The sequence below is a fragment of the Bactrocera tryoni genome, unplaced genomic scaffold (assembly GCF_016617805.1).
Source record: "Bactrocera tryoni isolate S06 unplaced genomic scaffold, CSIRO_BtryS06_freeze2 scaffold_25, whole genome shotgun sequence".
NCBI classification, from domain to species: Eukaryota; Metazoa; Arthropoda; class Insecta; order Diptera; family Tephritidae; genus Bactrocera; species Bactrocera tryoni.
The window spans coordinates 5,093,735-5,117,364 of NW_024395977.1; the positions used below are offsets into that span (position 1 = coordinate 5,093,735).

A 23,630-nucleotide genomic window follows, 5' to 3' on the forward strand; every position below is an offset into this window, starting at 1 on the left:
TTGGCAGGATATGCACAATACTCCAAGATCTCTCCAACACTCGTAACAATATCCCATTTGACATTTGGGGTTTTTGCAAATAATGAAATTGTTATCTGTAAATAAATATTATTTATATTTAAATAAAGATTACTTACTTCCTGAAAGTTTAAACTTGAAAAAAAATATATATCTTTGATGATAGTAACTAGATAAAAATGCGGTTTTCAATAATTTTCATAATCGGAATATACATACTTATACAGTATAAAAAATATTCTTTTCTGGTTTAATATGGAAATATTAATAAACTTTTCAATTAAACTATTGAGTTAGGTGTTATACCATATTTTGGTTAAAAGATCAGGGATACAGACCCCGAGAATCAGAGCCTGTTTGTTGGTCTGAAAGAAGTTATCGGTATTTCTTTTACTGATCATGTGATTACGGTAAGTAAGTCGCACGAGAATTCTGGCTAACCTCAGCATGACGAGGTTGAACCACCTCCCTTGGTTAAGTTCCGTCAAGCTCTCCCACGCGCGAGTTAATTTTTACATAGTAAAATGAATAGAAGAATATTTTCCTTACTACACCGAAGAGCGTGGTATTTATTGATATTCTTAAGATTAACTTGTTACACAGATCTCAGTACTATTTATACCAAAACGTGTGTACTTACTACTAGATTACAAGACAATATGTTCTAAGATGTTTTTTTTTCCATTTAAAATATATGTCAGATCGAAAATATTTTGCCGTTGCTCGCATCGATATGTACTATATATAAACTCATACATAAACATACATATTTACGCTAGTTTATAAGCGAAGCAGTTACAACGGCAAGCGAAGCGGCAACAATGAACATTACATAGTTCGTTTGAGTTTTTCGGTACAGCACGGATTTTCTACCAAAAACACAATGTTGTGGCGCCTTGTCGTCGCGTCAGTGCTTGAAAATAAATGAATCCCAGGATATGCATGTATTTTTAAATAGTTAATTAATATATTAGATTATATGTGACCTGGTCTACGAAAAGGGAGCTAATGTGCGAAAACTAGTTTTTTGGGAAAAGCTGTTAAAAATAATCGTCAGTTTCTCGTTATCTCATTAATTGTTCTCCTTTTTTTTGACACCTAAGCTCCCTTTCCGTAGACCAGGTCACATATAGTAATTAAAAATAAATTAAATATGGACAGAATTTTTACTTGATAGGTGTCTAGGATTTACTTTAAATTTTTAATTTAATTTCACACGATGCACCCTGTGCGTTGTTCCTCAATTACCTAGTATTCCTTATTTCTATTGTTTTGTTAAACTATTGTATTACTATCGCTGTAACGGCCTCTTCTACTTTGGATTGCCGTAATAAAGAGACGTGTCTTACTCCTGCGTTCTATTTAATCATTAACAATAGGTATAATATTAACAACTACACGTATTTGTACATTACATATCCACCCATTTTCCTGGTTGAGAAAAAATGTTGATTGCGCATAGATGTAAAAACATCCGGCGGCAAACCGCATTTGCATAAATTCTGTAAGGAAATACATATGTACATCAATGTATTTTTCAATTACTAATTTTTTTAACTCACAATGAAGATAAATTATAAAAATTAAGATGAAGATAATAGTATTAAAAATACAAAAACAGCATTTTGTAAACACTCATAAGAAATTTAGAAATCACATGGCTTATTTAGAATTCATTCGTCGGTTGGTCAACAATATTTCCTGGTTGATCATGTTAACAAAGCTACAATTTTACACACTGCCTTCTGCTAAAATCAAAACAATGTTAACATTTCCCGGCATGAATTCCATAGTTGTGAGGTGAATTCGCCGGTTCAAATTATACAAATGTGCGCTGTCGAGCCTGCACCTTCTTTTTGCTTAATGTTCTCTGGCACAATCAGTTCATGACTTCCGGTCTTAAACCAAGTATCCTCTGGGTAGACAAAAAAACATCCGTTTGAAGGCGAGCTTAAGTGAGAAAGCGAAACTTCCCTCCCCCGACTTGTGCGCTGGGTTTGGCACTCGCCGTGTGAAAAACACTTCAAATGAAAGGAAGAAGACAGCATCGGATGAGACCTGGCTATTTCCGGATCGAAAAGCTACCAACCAGATCGATTTTGAATGTGATAGATGGAAGACACGTCTCCAGTGTTTTAGACGTGCGTACGCTCCGAGATCCTAATATGGACTCGGTTCACTATCTTGTTGCAACCAAGATTCGCACCCGCCTCTTTGCAGCGAAAAACTCACGGCAGCAAGCAGAAGGAAGGTTCGATGTCGAGAAGCTGCAATCGCAACAAACAGCCGAACGATTTTCAACTCGACTTGCACTGCTGCTCACTGAGACCACTCGTCAACAACTCGGTATAAGGAAACTGTGAGACGGCATTTAAAACTCCTTACGTATAGCTGCAACCAAAACCATTGCTTTCCGGAAAATGCAAAAGAACAGCTGGTACTACGAGGAGTTCCGTGTCGCAGTGGAGAGAAAACAGACCGCCTACCTCGCAACGTTACGATCGACCACAACTCGTGCGGGATGGGATAGATACCGACAGTTGAAGAGGGAAGCGAGACGCATTTGCAGACAGAAAAAGAAAGAGGCCGAAAAGGATGAGTATGAAGAGCTTGACAAGGTGGCTGACAGGGATAATGCTCGAAAATTCTACGAAAAGATGCGGCAGCTAACAAAATGTTTCAAGACAGGAGCTTACTCTTGTAGAACCCCCGAAGGTGATCTAGTGACTGACGCCCCGGTCATAATAAAATTATGGAGGGAACACTTCTCCAGCCTGCTGAATGGCAGTGAAAGCATAATACCAAGAGATGGTGAACCCGATTCCGCAATCGATGACGACTGAGCGGACGAAAGCATGCCCGACATTTGGAATTTAAGTGTGTTGTGCCCAATCCATAAAAAAAGAGACCCCACAATCGGCACCAATTATCGTGGGATAAGATTTCTCAACATCGCATATATATGATTGAACCTTTTCAGTGTGGCTTTAGGACTGGAAAATAAAAAACTGACCAGATATTCACCATGTGTCAAATCTTGGAAATGATCCGAGAAAAAAAGATTGACACACACCACCTCTTCGCCCACTTTAAAGCAGGTTTTGAGAACACGAAAAGTATTTGCTTTTATGCCGCTATGTCTGAATTTGGTATCACCGCAAAACTAATACGATTGTGTAAAGTCTACTCCGATGGTAAAGTAGCCATGGGCGCAGAGCACACTATTAAAACACGCACCTTTTCTTTTTTAAAATGTTTAATTCAAATTCAAATTATTTCAAATTACACACTGTAATTATTTTGTTAATTAAATGTAAATTTTTGAAGGAAAAATCACAAGTTGACGTACTGTAGGTGTTCTAAGACACAAGTAAGTATATTTAAACTGAAAGCCGTAAATGAATGGTATTTAAAGCAAAAAGACACAACCGCAAGCTGCTAAGCTCAGAACCCAAGTGTGACCTGTCAGCGTCCGTGGGTTGGCTATCTAGTTCGAGTCAGAGTTTTTAATTGTGTAATTGGTGCGGTCGCGTTTTGTTCGTACGAGAACTTGTTGACCGTACGGTCGAGTCTACTGATCCCACATTCGGCCGTCCTTATGGTTCATTCGCCCCGAATGAATCGCACCATTTTTTCGTGTATTCCGACACTGCGGTCCTTCGTAGTTCGTGTAGTCTCCAATTTTCATTACCTCGTGCCTGCCATATTTCAGCGTAGCAGTCACCTTATAAGGACCCAAGAATTTAGGTTTTAACTTTAACCCCGGTCCGAATTGAGTTCTCTTAATTGCGATTAGGTTATTTGTTTTATATTGAATTTCATGCTTTCTTTTAGAATTATAGTTCTTACAATTTTCTTGTTGCAGTTTCTGAATGTTACTCTGGGCTTCTTCTCTCAAACTATCTCTTTCTCTGTCAATTTCTTCTACCGTCTCATTTCCTAATAACTCTCTTAATTCTAAATCATCAGTACTGCGCATATCTAGCCCCGTCAAAATTTTAAACAGAGTGATTTTTGTACTTCTAGGGGGCGTGTTATTAATAATTTGCTGAACACGTCCTACGAACTTATACCATTGAGATTATTTCGCTAACATAGGAACTACAATCTTATGGATACGTTCGACTTGTCCATTCAATCTTGGTACGCCTGTTGCTATAAGTGCTGAATGCTATTTCCTTTGCAATACTCCTCGGGTTACCAAATATAATCGACAATTTTACTAAACAACCAATAACTGATGCACTATCTGTTGACTTTACCGGGAACAACCAAACTAACTTCGAGACACTGTCGACAACAACTAATATATGTTTGTATTTTTTGTGGTTAATTCCATCGGTCCTACATGGCCAATGTGAAAAGTTGCTAAAGGTGTGTTTTTTTTATGTATTGGTGAAAGAAACCCTTCTTTTGTACCCATTTTGCTTTCACTGATAATACAATAAAGAATTCTTTTTCCAGACAATCTTCATTTTTTTTATACCATAGTGCCCTTTTCTATGAGCTAACCTAATAATTTCTACCTCCATCCCTGTTGGTACTACTAGCAATTATAATACTGGGTCTTTGTACAATAAATCATATTTCACGAAAAAGTCCATATATTCTTCCTTCTCAAGTACTTTGCGGATTGCTTTTACCCACTCGTCACTTCATTGAGCTACTTTTAACTGGTGTCTTATGGAGCCTTTATCATTAAGTAAGAAATTCGACTCAAAGCATCTTCGTGCCTCATTTTTGTTACGGATCGGTGCTCGATAGTAAACGAAAAGTCTTGAAGAAAAATAGCCCATCTCGACACCCTTAGAGAAACCTCACCTCTTTTTCATCGTATGAGCGAACGCTTTACAATCTGTTATGATTTTAAAATGTATACCCAATAGATATATACGCCACTGGTTTAAAGCCTCTATGATAGCTAAAACCTCTAGCTCATATCAATGATATTTTTCCTCCTGTAGAGTTGTCCTTCGACTCATGTATTGTACTGGATGGTACTGTTGATCAGTTGAGTCTTTTTGCAACAATACCGCCCCATATCCATACATGCTCGCATCTGAATGTACTTCGGTCCCCGCCTGCGGATCGTATAGTTTAAGTACTGGCGCACTTATCAAAGCTAACTTTAGTTGTTCGACTGCCAAAAGCTCTTCGTCACCCATTTTAAACCTAACGCTCTTCCGCAATAAGTCCGTAAGCGGCCCAGCTTTCGATGCATAATCCGCCAAAAATCTTCGAAAATATGAAGTTAATCCCAAAAAACGCAAAACCGACTTCACATTATTGGGGATTGGAACGTTTGACACCGCTCATATTTCCTCCTCTGAAGGCTTTATAGTTCCCTCTTCTACTGGATATCTCAAGAACGGCACTTTTTTCTTTAAAAACTGGCATTTGTCCCAACGTATTCGTAAACCATATTCCGATGAGCGTTTCAACACAAACTCAAGTTTCTCGATGTTAGTCTCCTTATCTTTTGCAGGCACAATAATATCATCCATATGTACGATAATAGTACCATTCTGTTTTAAATCTCTGTAAACTGAACTAACGAATCGACAAAAAACTGCAGGAGACTTCGAAATGCCAAACGGAACGTATAAAAACTCATATTGATCATGGTGGGTAACAAATGATGTAAATGTTTAGACTCGCGTGAAACTGGCACACGAAAGAATCCATTAGCCAAATCTAAGGTTGTAAAAATCTTTGCGCTCTGTAATCGTTCTAGGACATCGGTAATCAATACCATAGGAAAATTATCCTTAACTATTTTCTGATTTAACTTTCGGTAATCGCAACACATTCTTTTAGACCCATCTTTTTTCGGTACTAATACTATAGAGGAAGGATACTCTTAAGTGCTCTGCTGTATTATTCCTTCCTCTAACCGTAGACTAACTTGATTTTCGATAAAGCACTGATCTACATAAGGTACTCGTCTAGGGGTAGTATACACTGGTGTATCAACTGTCAAAATAATCTTTATAGCGACTGGACTTTCTATTTTCTTTACAGGTGAATACGTATTAATCATGGAAGATAAAACTGTAGCTTGCACTCTATTGATCTAAATGATTTAAATCAGCTACCAGCTTATTCTCCTTCTCATCCTCTATAGGTAGACAAAAACTTTTGGATTCGGAAAACATGTCACTTTGGTTCTGCAAAGGTTCACTACTAACAAATCTTTTAATGAAGATAGGTTCACCTTCTCTTACCAACATGTCGACTTTTCCCAATAAACTATTACCTATTATAGGAGCGTATCGCAAATATTTTTCCTTATCAACATGGAAGTTGATATTCATCTTTATTTTATCTATGTTCATCTTTATATTGAAACTTCCTAGTGTTATAATGGCACTATCCTTTAATCCTACTAAACGCCGTCTGTAGTTACTTAATTTAATACGCTAATCAATTTGCATAAGAGTATGATAACGCATAATGCAATGGAGGATGGAGTCATGTGTAGAAGTTCACGCAAGTGAGGAAAGTTTTCTGATGGCCATTCACTTGGGAGTGATCAGAAACGATTTTTTACACATGGCTCAAGCAACTCACTACTTCCGGTCTTTGACCAAGTATCCTCTGGGTAGCCTAAGAACATCCGTTCCAAGGTGAGCTAATGTGAGAAGGCGAAACATCCCCTACATAGGGTTGTGCGCTGGGCTTGGGACCCGCCACGTAAAAATCAGTACCAATGAAAAAGAAAAAACAGCCTCGGAGGAGATACCACCTTTTGATGACGACCATGGCAAACGAAATAAGGACTACGAATTGAGGGCATGCGCCTGGAATGTCAGGTCCCTTAATTGGGAAGGTGCCGCTGCCCAACTGGTTGATGTCCTCGCAAAAATAAAGGCTGACATCAGCGACGTCCAAGAAATGAGATGGACGGGACAAGGACAGAGACGAGTAGGTCCTTGTGACATTTACTACAGTGGCCATATAAAGTAGCGCAAGTTTGGTGTTGGATTCGTGGTGGGAGAGAGACTCCGTCGCCGAGTACTATCATTCACTCCGGTGAATGAACGTCTAACCACAATCCGCATCAAAGCGAGATTCTTCAACATATCGCTGATTTGCGCCCACGCCCCGACGGAAGAGAAGGATGATGTGATCAAAGATGCCTTCTATGAGCGCTTGGAGCGCGCTTATGAGAGCTGCGCCCGCCACGATGTCAAAATCGTGCTTGGCGACTTTAACGCCAGGGTGGGCAAAGAAGGTATCTTTGGCACTACGGTCGGTAAATTCAGCCTCCACGACGAAACATCCCCAAATGGGTTGAGGCTGATTGACTTCGCCGGGGCCCGAAAATTGGTTATCTGTAGTACTAGATTCCAGCATAAGAAGATTCATCATGCCGCCTGGCTGTCTCCGGATCGAAAAACTACCAACCAGATCGATCATGTTGTGATAGACGGAAGACACGTCTCCAGTGTTTAAGGTGTGCGTGCGCTCCGAGGTCCTAACATCGACTCGGACCACTATATTGTTGCAGCCAAGATTCGCACCCGCCTCTGTGCAGCAAAAAACGCACGCCAACAAACACAAGGAAGGTTCGACGTCGAGAAGCTGCAATCACAACAGACAGCCGAACGATTTGCTACTCGGCTTGCATTCTTGCTCTCTGAGAGCACTCGTCAACAACTCGGTATAAGGGAACAGTGGGACGGCATTTCAAATTACAGCTGCCAGTTTCCTTAGTTACAGCTGCTAACGATTCTATTGTTTTTCGGAAAATGCAAAAGAACATCTGGTACGATGAGGAGTACCGTGTCTCAGCGGGGAGAAAACAGACTGCCTACCTAGCAACGTTACGATCGACCACAACATGTGCGGGATGGGATAGATATCGAGAGTTGAAAAGGGAAGCGAGACGCATTTGCAGACAGAAAAAGAAAGAGGCCGAAATGCGTGAGTACGAAGAGCTTGATAAGCTGGCCAACCGGGGTAATGCTCAAAAATTCTACGCTCAAAAAATCTACGAAAAGACCGGAGCATACTCTTGTAGAACCCCCAAAGGTGATCTAGTCACCGATGCCCAGAGCATACTTAAATTATGGAGGGAACACTTCTCCAGCCTGCTGAATGGCAGTGAACGCACGACGCCAGGAGAAGGCGAACCCGATTCCCCAATCGATGACGATGGAGCAGACGTTCCATTACCCGACCATGAAGAAGTTCGAATAGCAATTACCCGCCTGAAGAACAACAAAGTGGCGGGGGCCGATGGATTGCCGGCCGAGCTATTCAAACACGGCGGCGAAGAACTAATAAGAAGCATGCATCAGCTTCTTTGTAAAATATGGTCGGACGAAAGCATGCCCAACGATTGGAATTTAAGTGTGCTATGCCCAATCCATAAAAAAGGAGACCTCACCCCATGCGCTAAATCTTGGAAAAGACCCGTGGAAGAAGAATCGAGACACACACCACCTCTTCGTCGATTTCAAAGCTGCTTTCGCCAGCACGAAAAGGAGCTGCCCTTATGCCGCGATGTCTGAATTTGGTATCCCCCCAAAACTAATACGGCTTTTTAAACTGACGTTGAGCAATACAAAAAGCTCCGTCAGGATCGGGAAGGACCTCTCCGAGCCGTTCGATACTAAACGAGGTTTCAGAAAAGGCGACTCCCTATCGTGCGACTTCTTCAACCTGCTCCTGGAGAAAATAGTTCGAGCTGCAGAACTAAATAGAGACTAAGAGTGTACAGCTGCTGGCGTAAGCCGATGATATTCATATCATCGGCCTCAACACCCGCGCCGTTAGTTCTGTTTTCTCCAGGCTGGACAAGGAAGCACAGAAAATGGGTCTGGCAGTGAACGACGGCAAAACGAAATATCTCTTGTTATCAAACAAATAGTCGTCGCACTCGCCACTTGGCTCTCACGTCACTGTTGACAGTCATAACTTTGAAGTTGTAGATAATTTCGTCTATCTTGGAACCAGAGTAAACACCACCAACAATGTCAGCCTGGAAATCCAACGCAGGATTGCTCTTGCCAACAGGTGCTACTTCGGACTGAGTAGGCAATTGAAAAGTAAAGTCCTCTCTCGACGAACAAAAGCTAAACTGTATGAGTCGCTCGTAATTCCCGTCCTGCTATATGGTGCAGGGGTTTGGGCGATGGCAGCAACCGATGAGTCGACGTTACGAATTTCCAGAGCAAAATCCTGCGAAAGATTTATGGTCCTTTGCGCATTGGCCACGGCGAATATCGCATTCGATGGAACGATGAGCTGTACGAGATATACGACGACATCGACATAGTTCAGCGAATTAAAAGACAGCGGCTACGCTGGCTAGGTCATGTTGTCCGGATGGATGAAAACACTCCAGCTCTGAAAGTATTCGACGTTGTACCCGCCGGGGGAAGCTGAGGAAGAGGAAGACCTCCACTCCGTTGGAAGGACCAAGTGGAGAAGGACCTTGCTTCGCTTGTAATATCCAATTGGCGCCACGTAGCGAAAAGAAGAAACGACTGGCGCGCTGTTGTTAACTCGTCTATAATCGCGTAAGCGGTGTCTACGCCAATTAAGAAGAAGAAGAATGCAAAGATCACTTCCGGTATCAATTAACGCGGAAAAAGTAAAACCATTTTGTTGAATCATCTTAAATATTAACCCGCCTATATCTTTTATTACATTTATATTTTTCTCTTGCTTAATTACACTGTTCGGTTGATTATTACCTTTACATTCAAAAGAACGTTGACCTATCTTATTACACTTGTAACAACGGTACTGCTTACCCGGACAATTTTTTGCAAAATGTTTCCCTTCACCACACTTGAAACATTTCTTGTTTTCCCCTGGGTTACTATCTACTTTGACATCTGAACGCTTAAAATCAGATTGATGCTGAAAAACTTTAGGCTGATGTTGTCGCATCAACCGAATTTTTTCGTATACCTTGCTTTGATTCTTAAGTTCACGATCGTTCTGGCTTGATATAAAACGGCTTTATTTATTTTAGAATCTGAAATACCATTCACGAAATATTCGACAATACTTTCGTCATCGATTTTAATAGGTTTACCAATTTCAATTAAACTGTATAAATACTCAAGAAACAATTCTGATACTTTTTTACGATGATTTCTTAAACTATTTGGGGTACTCACAACCATAAAGCATCTTAAAATTGTAAATTTTTACACTTGTTTAAAAAAATTGTTGTTGGATTTCACACAAAAATGAGTTTACACATTTTCAATTCTCAATGCTATGTTTTCGAAACGTTACAACTTATAACTTTACGAGACTTATGAAAACCCTAATTGTGTATTTCAGCTGAAGACAGTTTCACCCCAAACTCTTCAACAAGTATCTTTTTTAAAGACGACCAATTGCGTATACCACTTACGCCTCTAATAAACGACTTTGTTGCACCCTTTAAGAGTTGCTTTGCATAAATAAACATTTGTACTTCATTCCACCCTACTGTAGCCGCATATCTTCAAACTCAATTACCCACTGATTAACGTCTAGTGAGTCTGTACCAGTAAATTAAGATATACTCTCTTCAATATCTCTCAATGTAAAATGTGAAATGTTTCTAACACATGGACCTACGGTTTCTACGTCTTCATACTGACCGGCACTCGATTCATCGTCACTAAACTCAGCATCACTCAGACCAAAATGTCGGATCAAACGGGTCTGTAAGTCTGATTTCTTTCCGTTCGTTGTCAGTCCCAGTTCTACGCACTTTTCTCTTAGCAACGCTAACGTCATAGCTTTAATGGTTTCAGTATCCATGTTGGGTTATGAACTTTTACAAATAATCTTATAATAAAAATCTTTTATAATATATAATATAATATAATTACAATTTTTTAAATTTAAAGCAAATTGGTTTCTTAACATTTAATGTTTTAAATTTTTGCATTGGAAAAACGTATTTAATCATATTTATATGCTACGATACAATTACAATTTTTAGTCGGTGCTAATATGTATTGCCGTTACTGTAGCTTTTATAAGCCGAATTACTAATTGGAAATGAACAATACAACTTCTTATACTCTTCTAATTGGATACTTACTGGAATCTTCGCTAGTAATCGATGCTACTCTTCTTTTTCTTGCCTTTGCTTATTCTGCTACCTCTTCACTCTGCTTGCTCGCCGCTTCATCAAATTTCCGTTATAATAAATATAATAAATATCACTCGGGCCTTTTCTAAGGCATTTGGCCGTTTTAGTAGTAGAATAATTAGGAAACCCTAACGAACTGCCTGGGCTTTTGCCCAGAGTTTTCCCTCATTCTATTGCATTCTTAATGTAATTTCTGTCATTCTACAATATTTCGCTTGTGTATGTAGGGGTGAAAATGATAGGATTTGTTACTTGCAGGTTTATACAATGGTTGATCTTTAAGTTGATCTTGTTAAATCGATATGATCACGGATTATCCCGGTTGAGCCCCCAAATTTGAGTGTTCAATACCCAATTTCTGCGGGTTCAACACTATTAAAACACACACCATTTCTTTTTTAAAATGTTTGTTTCAAATTTCAATTTACACACTGTAATTATTTTGTGAATTAAATGTAAATGTTTGAAGCAAAATCACAAGTAGACGTATTGTAGGTGTTCTAAGACACAAGTAAGTATATTTAAACTGAAAGACACAAGTAAGTATAGTATTTAAACTGAAAGACGTAAGTAAATGGTATTTAAAGCAAAAAGGCACAACCGCAAGCTGCTAAGCTCAGAACCCAAGTGTGACCTGTCAGCGTCCGTGGGTTGGCTATCTAGTTCGAGTCAGAGTTGTTAATTGTGGTACGGTTGCTATATTTGGTACGGTCGCGTTTTGTTCGTACGAGATCTTGTTGACCGTACGGTCGAATCTACAGATCCCACATAAATGTTTTTTTTTGTTTCAATATCTTTTTATTTGTTGAATCTGCTTTTTGTTTTAAAAGCCTAACAATAAGTTATAAAATCTTAAACTAGACACGCCCAAGCAAGTGATTGAGCTGTTTTGGTGATACGTTGCTCCTTAGTATGCAGGCATACCACTTCTTTTAAGGCGTGTTTGATCGCAGGAATGTACCAAAGCATTAGCCAAATATTGTTTATTTTTACTGCCGGGCAAATTTTTGGTCCTAGCGAAACATGCTTACACTTTTGTTGATTCACATTTATACGCCAGTTGGCTAGCCATTCTTCAACAGACCTTAAGTGCCCGGCTAATATTCCTGATGCTATTGTGTGGCATTTGTTACGGCTCACTATAGCTGTGTCGTCCGCAAAAGTTACATTGTTAGCTGTTGAATATCTGATGTATATATGATGTATAGTATAGTGTTGGCCACCAGCCCTCATCTGTCGTTCACCAGATATGAAATATCCCACTTTTACCATAAATTTTCTATTTTTTAAATAAGCTTCCAATGTTTTATACAATTTTAAAGGTAGAATGTTTTTGATCTCATATAAAAGGCCTTCATGCCACACCATATCAAACGCCAAAGCCCCGTCCAAAAATATAGCTGAACAGTACTCTCTGTGCTCAAATGCTTTTCTAATTTCGTTAGTAATTTTATTTACTTGCTCTATCGTGTTATGTTTTTCACGAAACCCGAATTGGTGCGTTGGTATTATATTATTTTCGTGGAGGAAAGGAGTCTTCTTTGATAGTAACAATTTTTCAAATGTTTTAGAAAGACAGGGTAGAAGACTGAATGGTCTGTATGAAGACGGCTGTGTTAAGTCTTCCCCAGGTTTATCTATCAAGATAATCTGCGACTTTTTCCATGAATTAGGATAGTATCCGAGATTAAGAATTGCATTAAAGAGCACTTCTACGGCAATATTTGCTAACGCAATTAGCATTTTTGGGGTAATATTATCATGTTCTGGAGACTTTTTGGTGAAGTTCTTTCATTAGTGTAGTAACGTCTAAAGTAGAAGTCCTAACATACACAAGCGACTCGTTAGCGGTATTAGGCAAGGTTGGCAACTTAAAGTTGTTCTTTGGTCAATTGGGTTGAAATATATTTTCTAGGTGATTTGCAAAGCAATTTTCCTTATCCTCATCACTACGTGCCCAATTACCATTCAACTGACTTAGCAGATACTGGTGGCTTGAAAGACTTTTGGGCTTTCCAAACTTTCCAAAGGGAGTTTTCCTTGCTAGAATTTGGGCACAGTTTCTTTATATAATTTTCAGTGTTGTGTTCTTCCTCGCGTTTAAGAGCTTTTTTAACATTCGTACAGCAGATTTCATTTGAAGCAGAGTTGAAGTTGAGCGATTTAACTGCCATTCACGTCTAGCTCGCCTTTTCTCTCACAAGTTTCTCTATATCATTATTGGTGATCTTTCTAAAACCAACTGGTTTTTGGTGTTGCCAATACAGCAGCATTAGTTATTACGTTATTAAATTCTCTTAAACTTTTATCAATGTCTCTTGGACGATGACAACAACTGATAAGTCAATGTTGCGAGTTTTCGAGAGAAAAGTTCTGCGAAAGATTTATGATTCTTTGCGCGTTGGCCACGGCGAATATCGCATTCCATGGAACGATGAGCTGTATGGGATATACGACGATATTGACATAGTTCAGCGAATTAAAAGACAGCGGCTTAGCTGGCTAGATCATGTTGTGCGAATGGACGAAAACACTCCAGCTCTGAAAGTATTCCACTCCAAGAAGATCCTGGCTTCGCTTAGAATCTCCAATTGGCGCCACGTAGCGAAAAGAAGAAACAACTGGCACGCTGTTCTCAACTCCGCTATAACTGCGTAAGCGGTTTCTATTCCAGTAAAAAAGAAGAATAAGAATGTTAAAATTTCGCAACAGATTCCCTCAAATTATCCTTATGAGGAGCGCTTACGTAAGTGCGATAAGACGACCTTTGCTTTTTGTAATCAATGTGCGTCACATTATCGCATTGGGCATATGGTGTTCTCTCTGTAAATTTGAAAATTATTAGGCACTAGGTGTTGATTTTCAGACTTTTTCAACAATTTTATTATACTATTATGTAATATTTAATTGCCTATGCACTAATTTGCCAAGTAGTAGCCTGCCACCACTCAAGGACTTGTTCAGGATTGTGTTTATTTTTTTCATTATTGGCGAAAGCCATTCGACGGGGTCGAAAAGTAACATAAATTGTTTATTTTTTTAATATTGTTAGACTGAATTCCGACTATTTTTTTTTCTACCAATATGTGGGGTATTGAAAAATTTTGACACGAAGTATTAATAAATAAACTTCCACTTGAATTCCAACAATCGATCGATATAAACAAAGTTAACTAAATGTGCTGATCAAGCAATATCAGCAAAACTCTGCCGCCAGTATTTGGGAAATATTTAGTTTAGTCACAATTTTGTACTTAATAAAGAAAAACCTAATTACGTTAAAATTAACTAGCTCCCGAGGAGGGACTAGTGTAAAGGTTATAATTCATTCAGATTTGTGGATTAATTTCCCGGCCCCACACACTACCTCTCGTAAGAAGCTATTGTTAGACATATTTTGGAAGTGATTAAAAAATGTTTGAATAAAATTTAAGTTGCTTAAATTTATTCAAAATTAACTTCTATGCCCAATCAGGGAATATTGAAGAAAAATAAGTTCTTTGATATTCCATTTTTATCCCCGAAAAATGTATACAAATACATCTCTCTCACATACACAACCAGAGAATATAAAGAGAAATAAATATATGTATATTAGGCCGGGTCGATTTGCGGGGAGGCAAAAAAATCGCCCATTGCTCTATGAAAATCATATTCTATGGATCAAAATAAGAAACTTTGCCCAAGGAACCATACCTCTGAAACGAATTCTGATGTCCCCCAATTTGGGTCGAACTTTTGGGTAGGGACAAATTTTGAAATAGAATTGAAATTACCATTTCATTATTATTACCTCTGAAAGTGAGGAGAACTAAAGCAATAACCACTATGGTATTTCAAAAAAAATAATAAGTGAAGTGACCATTCCAAATCAAAAAGTTTACAATGAATCCACCATCCTCTACACCGCGAGATGAAGCAACTACATCAACAACTATCGAAAACCCAATGAGTCATATACCCAAGCATGATATTACTGTCTACTGATTTGACTGATTTTAATTTACCAACCCATCTGGATATCTTGAGATAATATTTTTACTTAAGCGAACGTGCTAAAACAGAACAAAAAAAGTTTTCCCATAAATCATTCACTATTCAAGTACAAGATAAGTTGATTGGAATTTGGGAAAAACTTGGTATGGAAATAATGCTGAAAAAAGTGTATGTAATAAATTGAATAAATTGCTTGACAAGTATCAAGAGCAAATCAAGAGAAGAAACAACTCCCAACAATTTACAGAGTATGTAAAATCTCTGGAAACAATTTTTTACATTGGAACATGTAAATGCGATTTGAAGGCAGCTCCATGTGCATGCGGCTGGGTTCCTGAACACCTCAAAGAGTTCATGCACGATCAACATAATCAGAGAAGACTAACAATGAATGCATTTATGATGGAAACTGAAGAGCAAGGAGCAACGTCTATGTCATCAATGCCAACATACCAAGATCCCGATGATTCAACATACGCACCGCCACCGGTTCAAGAAGATATGGATAGAAGTACAAGTTCACAATACACAGAGAGATACGATTGTTTTAACTTTGCCTTGGTATGTGACAGATTTGGTGTGCCTGACAGAGTAGCATCAGCATTGGGAACCGCTCTTTTGTAATATTTTAAAATTAAAGATAAGCATGAGAAACCTCTCATCATGGATAAATCGAAAGTTCGCAGAGAAAAAGAGAAATGCAGACAAGAAGTGCTTCGTAAACGGTTAGATGATACCAATTTGTTAGCGTTTTCATTCGATGGCACAAAAGATGATACTTTAACGATAGATAAAATTGATGAGAAGTATCATACTAGGATGGTAAAAGAACCTCATCTTGTTATTTTGAGAGAACCCAATTCTGAATTGATTGGTTACGTAAGACTGGAACATGAAACCGCTGAATACAAAACAACCAAATTAAATGGTTTTTTCAACGATAAAAATACATCACTGGATACATTAATTGGAATATGCACTGACGGTGAGCCGACAAACACTGGCCTACACGGTGGAATTATACGACGATTCGAATTGCTGTTAAAAAGACCATTGCATTGGTTTCTTTGCCTTCTACACTTCAACGAACTTCCGTTTCGGCATTTGTTTGAAGCTTTGGATAAATCAACCAGCACTGGACCAAGATCGGCAACCGGAAAACTGAGCCGTCAAATCGAAACTTGTGAAACTCTTCCGGCAAGTTATGGCTATCACTCATTTATTACAATTGTTAACCATTTTAAATTATTTTTTAATATATATTTTTAGGTGGTGGAAATCGAGATGATCCACCGTTTAATGATCCAAAAATTCCATCACACATTCAAGGAACGGAACGACATTTTCAATTGCTAGCTAGCGTTTCCAAACGGGTTATACCGGAAAATGTAGAGGCTGTTATGGCGACGACATTAGAGAGCCGTGCGAAATTGCCCAGACTTGAAAGTAAAAAAGACTTCAAACAATAATTTTTTTTAGTTTCTTTTCTATAACTCACTTAAATTAATTTATTCATTTACATATGTTCTGACTAAATAAATTTCTTAAGAGAAAAGATAGATATTATTATAAATAAATAAATAAAAATGAAGAAAAAACATAGCCATTTAGCTGATTTTTTCATGTAAAGGCCAAAAATGGTGATTTTTTGAAATGATTGTATGGGAAGCCCCCAAGGGAGTTCCAAGGGGTGTGCCACTGGCATGGGTGGATCGGCCGTCCAAAGTTAGTGGGGGTCGGTCATACATTTGGACTCGATTGGAGCACTCTAAATGGGTCAAAGTGGGATTTTTCAAAATTTGCCCCTACCCAAAAGTTCGACCCAAATTGGGGGACATCAAAATTCGTTTTAGAGGTATGGGTCCTTCGGCAAAGTTTCTTATTTTGATCCCTAGAATATGATTTTCATAGAGCTGTGGGCGATTTTTAAATCGACCCGCCCTAATGTATATACTTATGTAAGTACTCCACATGATGATACTCCCAACGAATGTAAAGAATTTCGTTTTGTCGTCGGCATGTCCATACTCATGTTTCAATTTTTGCTTTCACCCAGAGAATCGCTGTACATCGTATGCAAATATGTATGTATGTATGCTTTTGCGCTGTCCTCAGCAATTCCATATTGACTGTAAAAATAATTATGATTTGAGTATAATTTTGTATAAAAACATGGAAAGTAATATTTATAGTCAATTTGGACTTGCATACTTAATAATTTTATTTGATTTTTTCATAATATACTTGACTAATAAATATTTTTGTATTATATTTCTTACTAATAGAAATTAAATTTTTCACAACAATATATACATATGTATGTACATACATCTTCTATCATATTAGTCTTATGTATGTATTCAAATCATGATTTTATCACTTATCAATATATCACATGTGCGTGCATTGATCTGAATGTTCATACATTATTATATATGTATTTGTATACATTGCCGAACAAATAATGCACAAGCATACAAACATACATTTTTATTTTATTTTTATTTTTTTTTGTTTTTTAACGAGGAGGAAGCATCGTAAACCTGAACCCCATGTCAGTGTGGAACTTCAATCAGAACTAAACCTCCTACCGTTATGTACCGTTCCCCCCGGTACCTCCGTCAAGTATTACGTCGGGAGGATGGTTGAGTGACACTCATGCCTACGTGATGGTCGAAATGCATTCAGTTGCAAAGTGCATTTACCCCACCTCTGTTGGTCCCCCCCTCGTACATTGTTCGTCGCCAACCCTTCCCGACACGTCCATTTTTGTGTGTTTGAGTCGAAGCGTTTCAAATATGCCTTGAAGCAGCCATATCCTGTGAGAATTTGAGTTAGGTGGAAATCTACCTCACCATGTGGTCTATTTAACCATGGTTCGACGTTGGGGATCAGTTGGAATGTCCACCGCCCGTTTCCGCTTTCCTCCCAGCGTTTTTGCCATTGATTCACTGTCTCTGCCCGTGCTATTTCTTTTATTGTATTGTGCGGTAACCTGTCATTTGTACAGAATCTCCTTAGCCAAGAGGTCTAAAGGGTGTAAGCCCGCAATAACTAGGGCAGCATCTTCCGACACTGTGCGGACCGCAGAACATACTCTTAGCGCGCAAGTGGCATACATATATCGAAAAAAGGCCACGGTGATATGATTTTACTTCGAGGGCTTTTCCCCATATCTGGACGCCGAACAGCACGACTGACCTTAGTACACCAGCTAATAGCCGTCTCCTATTTTGCTTTGGCCCATGAGTATTGGGCATTAACCGGGTCAAGGCTCTGCACATTTTTGTAGCTTTTTCGCAAGTGTACGCTAAGTTTTCCTTAAAAGACATCTTTGCATCAAGTATAATTCCCAGGTATTTAATTGCCGGTTGTGTCGTGATGCTTATACCCTTTGTATTGAACGTGGCAACTTCACGGACTTTTCTGCCAGTAATGAGTACCGCTCGGTCTTGCTCTCCGCTAGGTTCAGTCCGTTAATTTCGAGCCAATCGCTTATTAACGTTATTCTTCTGTTGGTTATCGAAACTACATATATCGTGTATGTGTTTTGTTATACCCACAACAGCGATATCGTCTGCGAACCCAACAATATGAACGTTTTTGGGCACTTTCAGTCGCAGTACTCCATCGTACATGACGTTTCATAGTAGCGGCCCGAGTACAGATCCTTGGGGTACTCCACCAGAGACTTTATATTTTTAGAGCCTTCGCTTGTGTTGTAGCTCAAAGTTCTTTCCTTGAAATAGCTTACAATGATGTTGTAAAGGTACAGAGGCACGGAGAAGATAATCTACCGGAATCGTCGATTGCCTTATTAGCCGTTGGTATATGATCCGTTCCAGAACCTTTCCAGCGGAGTCTAACATGCAAAGGGGCCGGAAGTGGGACGGTTTGTCATTGGTTTGTTAGGTTTCGGGTTTTGCCTTTTCCATATGGTGGAAAAGCGGCGTTATAGCCGACTCTATAACCTCTGCTACTGCTTGTTTTTGCTGTTGCGAGATCTTGTCTATTATATTACGCATGTGTTGGTTAACATGTCTATGTTTTTGGCCATGGGTGAGCGCGATTAGCTCTTCTCGGCTGATCTAGCCTTTTTAGTTAGGATTGTGACGCTATTAGATTGAGTCACATCATGCGAGACCGTGTTTGTTCGAGTCACTTCTTGTGTAGTTGGTGTAGCAAATTTTAACGTCTGGGCGCTTTGTCGACTATGACCCTCCTTATTACCAGTAATGGTATGTGCTGTTTTAGGTTTAGCTGACATTTCCTCATCTATTCCTATAGCAGTCCACTAATGCAGCTGTTGCTCGTAAATTCCTCAAGGTGTAATCCGAAAAAATGTCTCTTAGTGTGGATTGTGGGTTGTGGGATCTAAGTAGATGTGTAAATGGAGACCTAAGAAAATGCGCTCTTCGCGATTTACCTTTTGTGCGATCCTTCTCCCAAATAAATAAATATTTAAGTGCTGAACACATAAAGCGCGACAGACTGCAAACTACATCTATCACATATTAAAATACACACGTTCTTATGGACACTGTTATTTTGACAGCTGCACGACTACACGACGGCAGGCCGACAGTTGTCGCTCTCGCTAACTTCAATTTAATCCTATATTTGCCAACGACAGTAGGACGACAGTAGAGTTGACAATAGAATGGAAGATAGAGAGATGAGGTAGAGTGGTGATGCCACTAATATGTAAAATGTAAAATTATTCACAGCTCTAACAAACTTGAAGTTATTTTACAAATAAAAGCATAAAATAGCTCTCTTATAGCTCTATTATATCATTTGTAATAATAATTGATAATTTAAAGCAAAAATATTTACCTATTTACTTATTTTTTGCATAAAAAATTTCACTTTGAACAAAATATTAAAATTTTATTGAAGTGAAAGGAATTAGTATGGCCACAACGAAATTGTGTACATACAAAATGGACTACTGCGTTGTTTTGTGTACATGCCGGCGATTGTGTTGTTGTTGCTTCTCACAAATGTACATGTAGTAAGATGCACAACGACGTTTTCAGTTCACTGTCGTGCTGCTGCTGCCTGTCGCGCTCTATGTGTTCAACACTACAAAGTGTTTTTTTAACACTCACAGCTTTTATAGCTTTTTAATGCTCTATTTTTTGACGTCTCTTCACTAACTCACTTCACAACAGTTGCATACAAACATACATATGCGTACACATGTGAATATGTCACCAACAAAAAATTGAAACATTGTTCTAACGGGTTTTAACTAAAAATCTGCACTAATTTTAAATGCCCGGTATTTTGTTATTTTTATTTTTCAAATGCTAATATTACGCAATGAGCGAATTGATTACATCAGGGATAGGCAAATTTTTAGCCCGCAAAGATAGCAAAGTGCGCACGAGGACTAGATGAGGGGAATATCAGTTTACGGAGGGAAGGGTATAAAAAGTTGGAAAAAAAAAACAATTACATTCCTCCGAAACTTGATGTTCATCGCAGAGTGCAGAGATAAGGAGATGCCCAACTCTCCTGTCACTGGAAATCTGACGTTAGCAGTTGGAATGACTGGAGCGGCCAGAATGAAATTCTACCAAAAATATATGCGAACGGGGAGACTTGTTACCGCCGTTAAAGATCGCTAATAAAAATGTAAAACATTGAAAATTAAAAAAAAAAAGCGAAATTTAAATGTATTTGATGGAACGTTTTGTTTTATGATGCATTTAATTTAACTTCCAATTAAAAATGGGTAAAAACATTTATTAATTGAGAGCTAACAGACTTATTTTATTAAGTACTGTTCAAATGTCAGTTTCTTCAATATGCCATAAAATCATTAAAAGGATATAAGTAGTTTCGCCATATATTAAAAGTCCAATATATAATAATTTGCAATCGTAATAAGTGTCCAAATATTTTTATTTTGTTCGATCTGGTCACATTGGAAAATGTTATAAAAACGCTTATTTTGCGGCGATCTCACACTGAAATAAGTTGGGCATCCGATTACCCCTGGAAGAATGGTTGCGGCAATATTGACATTGTACATAAATTAATAAACGGAAATTTACTTAATATCGGAATTGTACAGTTGTGTGAACAAATATTTTGTAGGTGTTAGAGTTTCGCATTAATATTTGTTTTTATTAACTTTTGTATGGTTGGAAATTGTAATCACTGTTAGGAAAAATTATATAAGATATACTTGTGTCTAAAAACAATTTTATTAAAGAAGAAAACAGCACATTTTAAAACTTCACAATACATTGTGGCTATTCCTATTTTGTTCACACCACTGTACATGTGATAGAACATTTAATGGTGGTGATGCCAGTTGTAAAGATTCATTTTAGTTACAATTGGGAAAGCTTTTCTCAAGTTGTGGACTTTTATACGTACATATGCAAGGCAGTTTTATATATCTACATAATTAAAAAAGAAGAAATACTTGTGACTATAATATATATTTTCTTTAAACATATTGAAGTTCCATTTAATGAAAATGCTGATATAAATATATGATTTGTATCTTTGTTTTACCAAAATATTCAAAGAATTGAGGTTTTTTTCCTATAATTGTTTTGTTAAATTTTAAAAATCTAAGTTGTCTCTGGAAATTTGTTAAAAGGTATTATTATGTAGAAAGGGAACACATATTTTCAAAAAAATAAGAAATCATCAAGGAAAAATATATTTGCGCGGTATGGCATTATTAATTGAGAGTGGCTAAGCACACAAATATAATACAAACGCTAATGGCAGAAACAGCGAATTCCGCTTCTCCCTTCGCTACGAACAATGTTGCCAATAGTTTTGTATACATCTAACTTTTCAATTATAATTTTTCATAATATAAAATATCAAAACTGAAGTCAAACTATTAAAAATAGTATATGTATTTATAAATAATAGCATTCGATTTTGATTTTGAGTTAATTTAAGAAAATTTCAAACATAATGAAGACAATTTTTATACATAATTACTACAGTATATCGAGATTGGCAAGCCTGCGTTGTGAGAGGGCAATAAGCTGACTCGTTTATACGGGGAAAACCCCAAACGGTGTAAAATGCCACTGAGGGCTAATATGACCACCAACCTGGATTACATAATCTTTTTGACGTCTAATTTGTAACAGCTTACAAATTCAATTAGTGCTTAAAATTACTTCTAAAAACATAAAACCTCCGGAAAAAAGTTTATGTACATATGTGCATTTTATGGCGGAAGACGTCTCCAGAAGAACAATATGCTTAATATTAAGTACTCTAAAAATAGAAAGGCAACCGGGTTCTGAAAGATAGCCGACTATTATAACACCACAAAACATTCGGAAGCTGAAGACAGCGTTCAACAATAAGGATTGCATAAGTCAAACCGAATCCGAACGATAATTCCAATGCTCATAGCCATATAGTATCTGCAAAACGTTAAATAGACTTAACATTAAAGCCAGAAAAAAGCGTCGTTGTCCAGGGTGCACCGAAGAGCAGATAAGTCCAGTTAAACCACAATGTCGGTGGATGTGTAAGAATTTGAGTGGAAAATATTTCATGTTTGATGATGCGAGCTGTGTTACTTTTCACTCAGCGGGCCGCAAATGCCGAGCAACGATCCTCCCGAGATAAAGTACAAATTAGACAAAAAAATTGGCCTCAAGGTTATGCTCTACTATACATATCAGTTTCACTTAAGGGTATTTTTGAGCCATTCTTTAAACCAAATTCATTAGACGTACACGAATCAATGTTTGAACAAAATTTTGGCTCCTTTCATACATAAACACCCTTAAAAATAATGAAATCGTATTTTGGCCGGAAAAGAAAGCATCACAAGTCAATATGGCAGCCAAATTGGCGAAGCCCAAATGTAGTAAATCTTACAACAAAAACATTTTCATTCACAAACGCAGGGGCACATTCAACAACCGACCTCGTTTCATTCACAAAAAACAGATACCGTAGCATCTCCCCGAGCATGTTTTGCCTACAAGCGTCTTTTCACTACGATGGCAAAAGCTCAAAATCGTAAATTGAACAACTTTCTGATGTTCCTCTGGAAGGAAAACTGACAACCCTGCAAACTCACAAAACACAAACAAAAGAGTAACAAAACAAGCAACATAGTTCTCGTCGATTTAAAATATTTTACAATTGTAAATTATTTTTCCGTGGCTCACAAAAATTGCGTCGATATGTATGCAAGCGGTGACAATCGGTGTTCCTTTGTTTTTGTTTTTCGGCACAGCTCGGATTGTCTACCAAAACACAATGTTGTGACGCTTTGTCATCGTGTCAGTGCTTCGACACATTGACTTTTTGGCAAAGCGTGAGCTTCGACCATTGGAGGTCCATTGGATTCCCTTATGAATGTTTGTACATACATATCGTCACCTGAAATGCAAAATAACGTAACAACATTTTCGGAAATTTACAATGGCGTGAATAAAACACGAAATAAAATGGAACATGAGTGAAAAAAAAATTTAATATTGGTTAAAACTGGTTTATATCT

General features: G+C 38.0%; 1 long non-coding RNA gene across 1 annotated transcript in view; it reads right to left on the reverse strand.

Moving 5' to 3' along the window:
- LOC120780678 overlaps positions 1-23,630 on the reverse strand; it is an 83,835-nt gene continuing 60,205 nt past the window's right edge. Inside the window, exon 3 of the long non-coding RNA XR_005705949.1 lies at positions 1-95. This is a non-coding gene — a long non-coding RNA (uncharacterized LOC120780678). The remainder of the gene's footprint in view (positions 96-23,630) is intronic.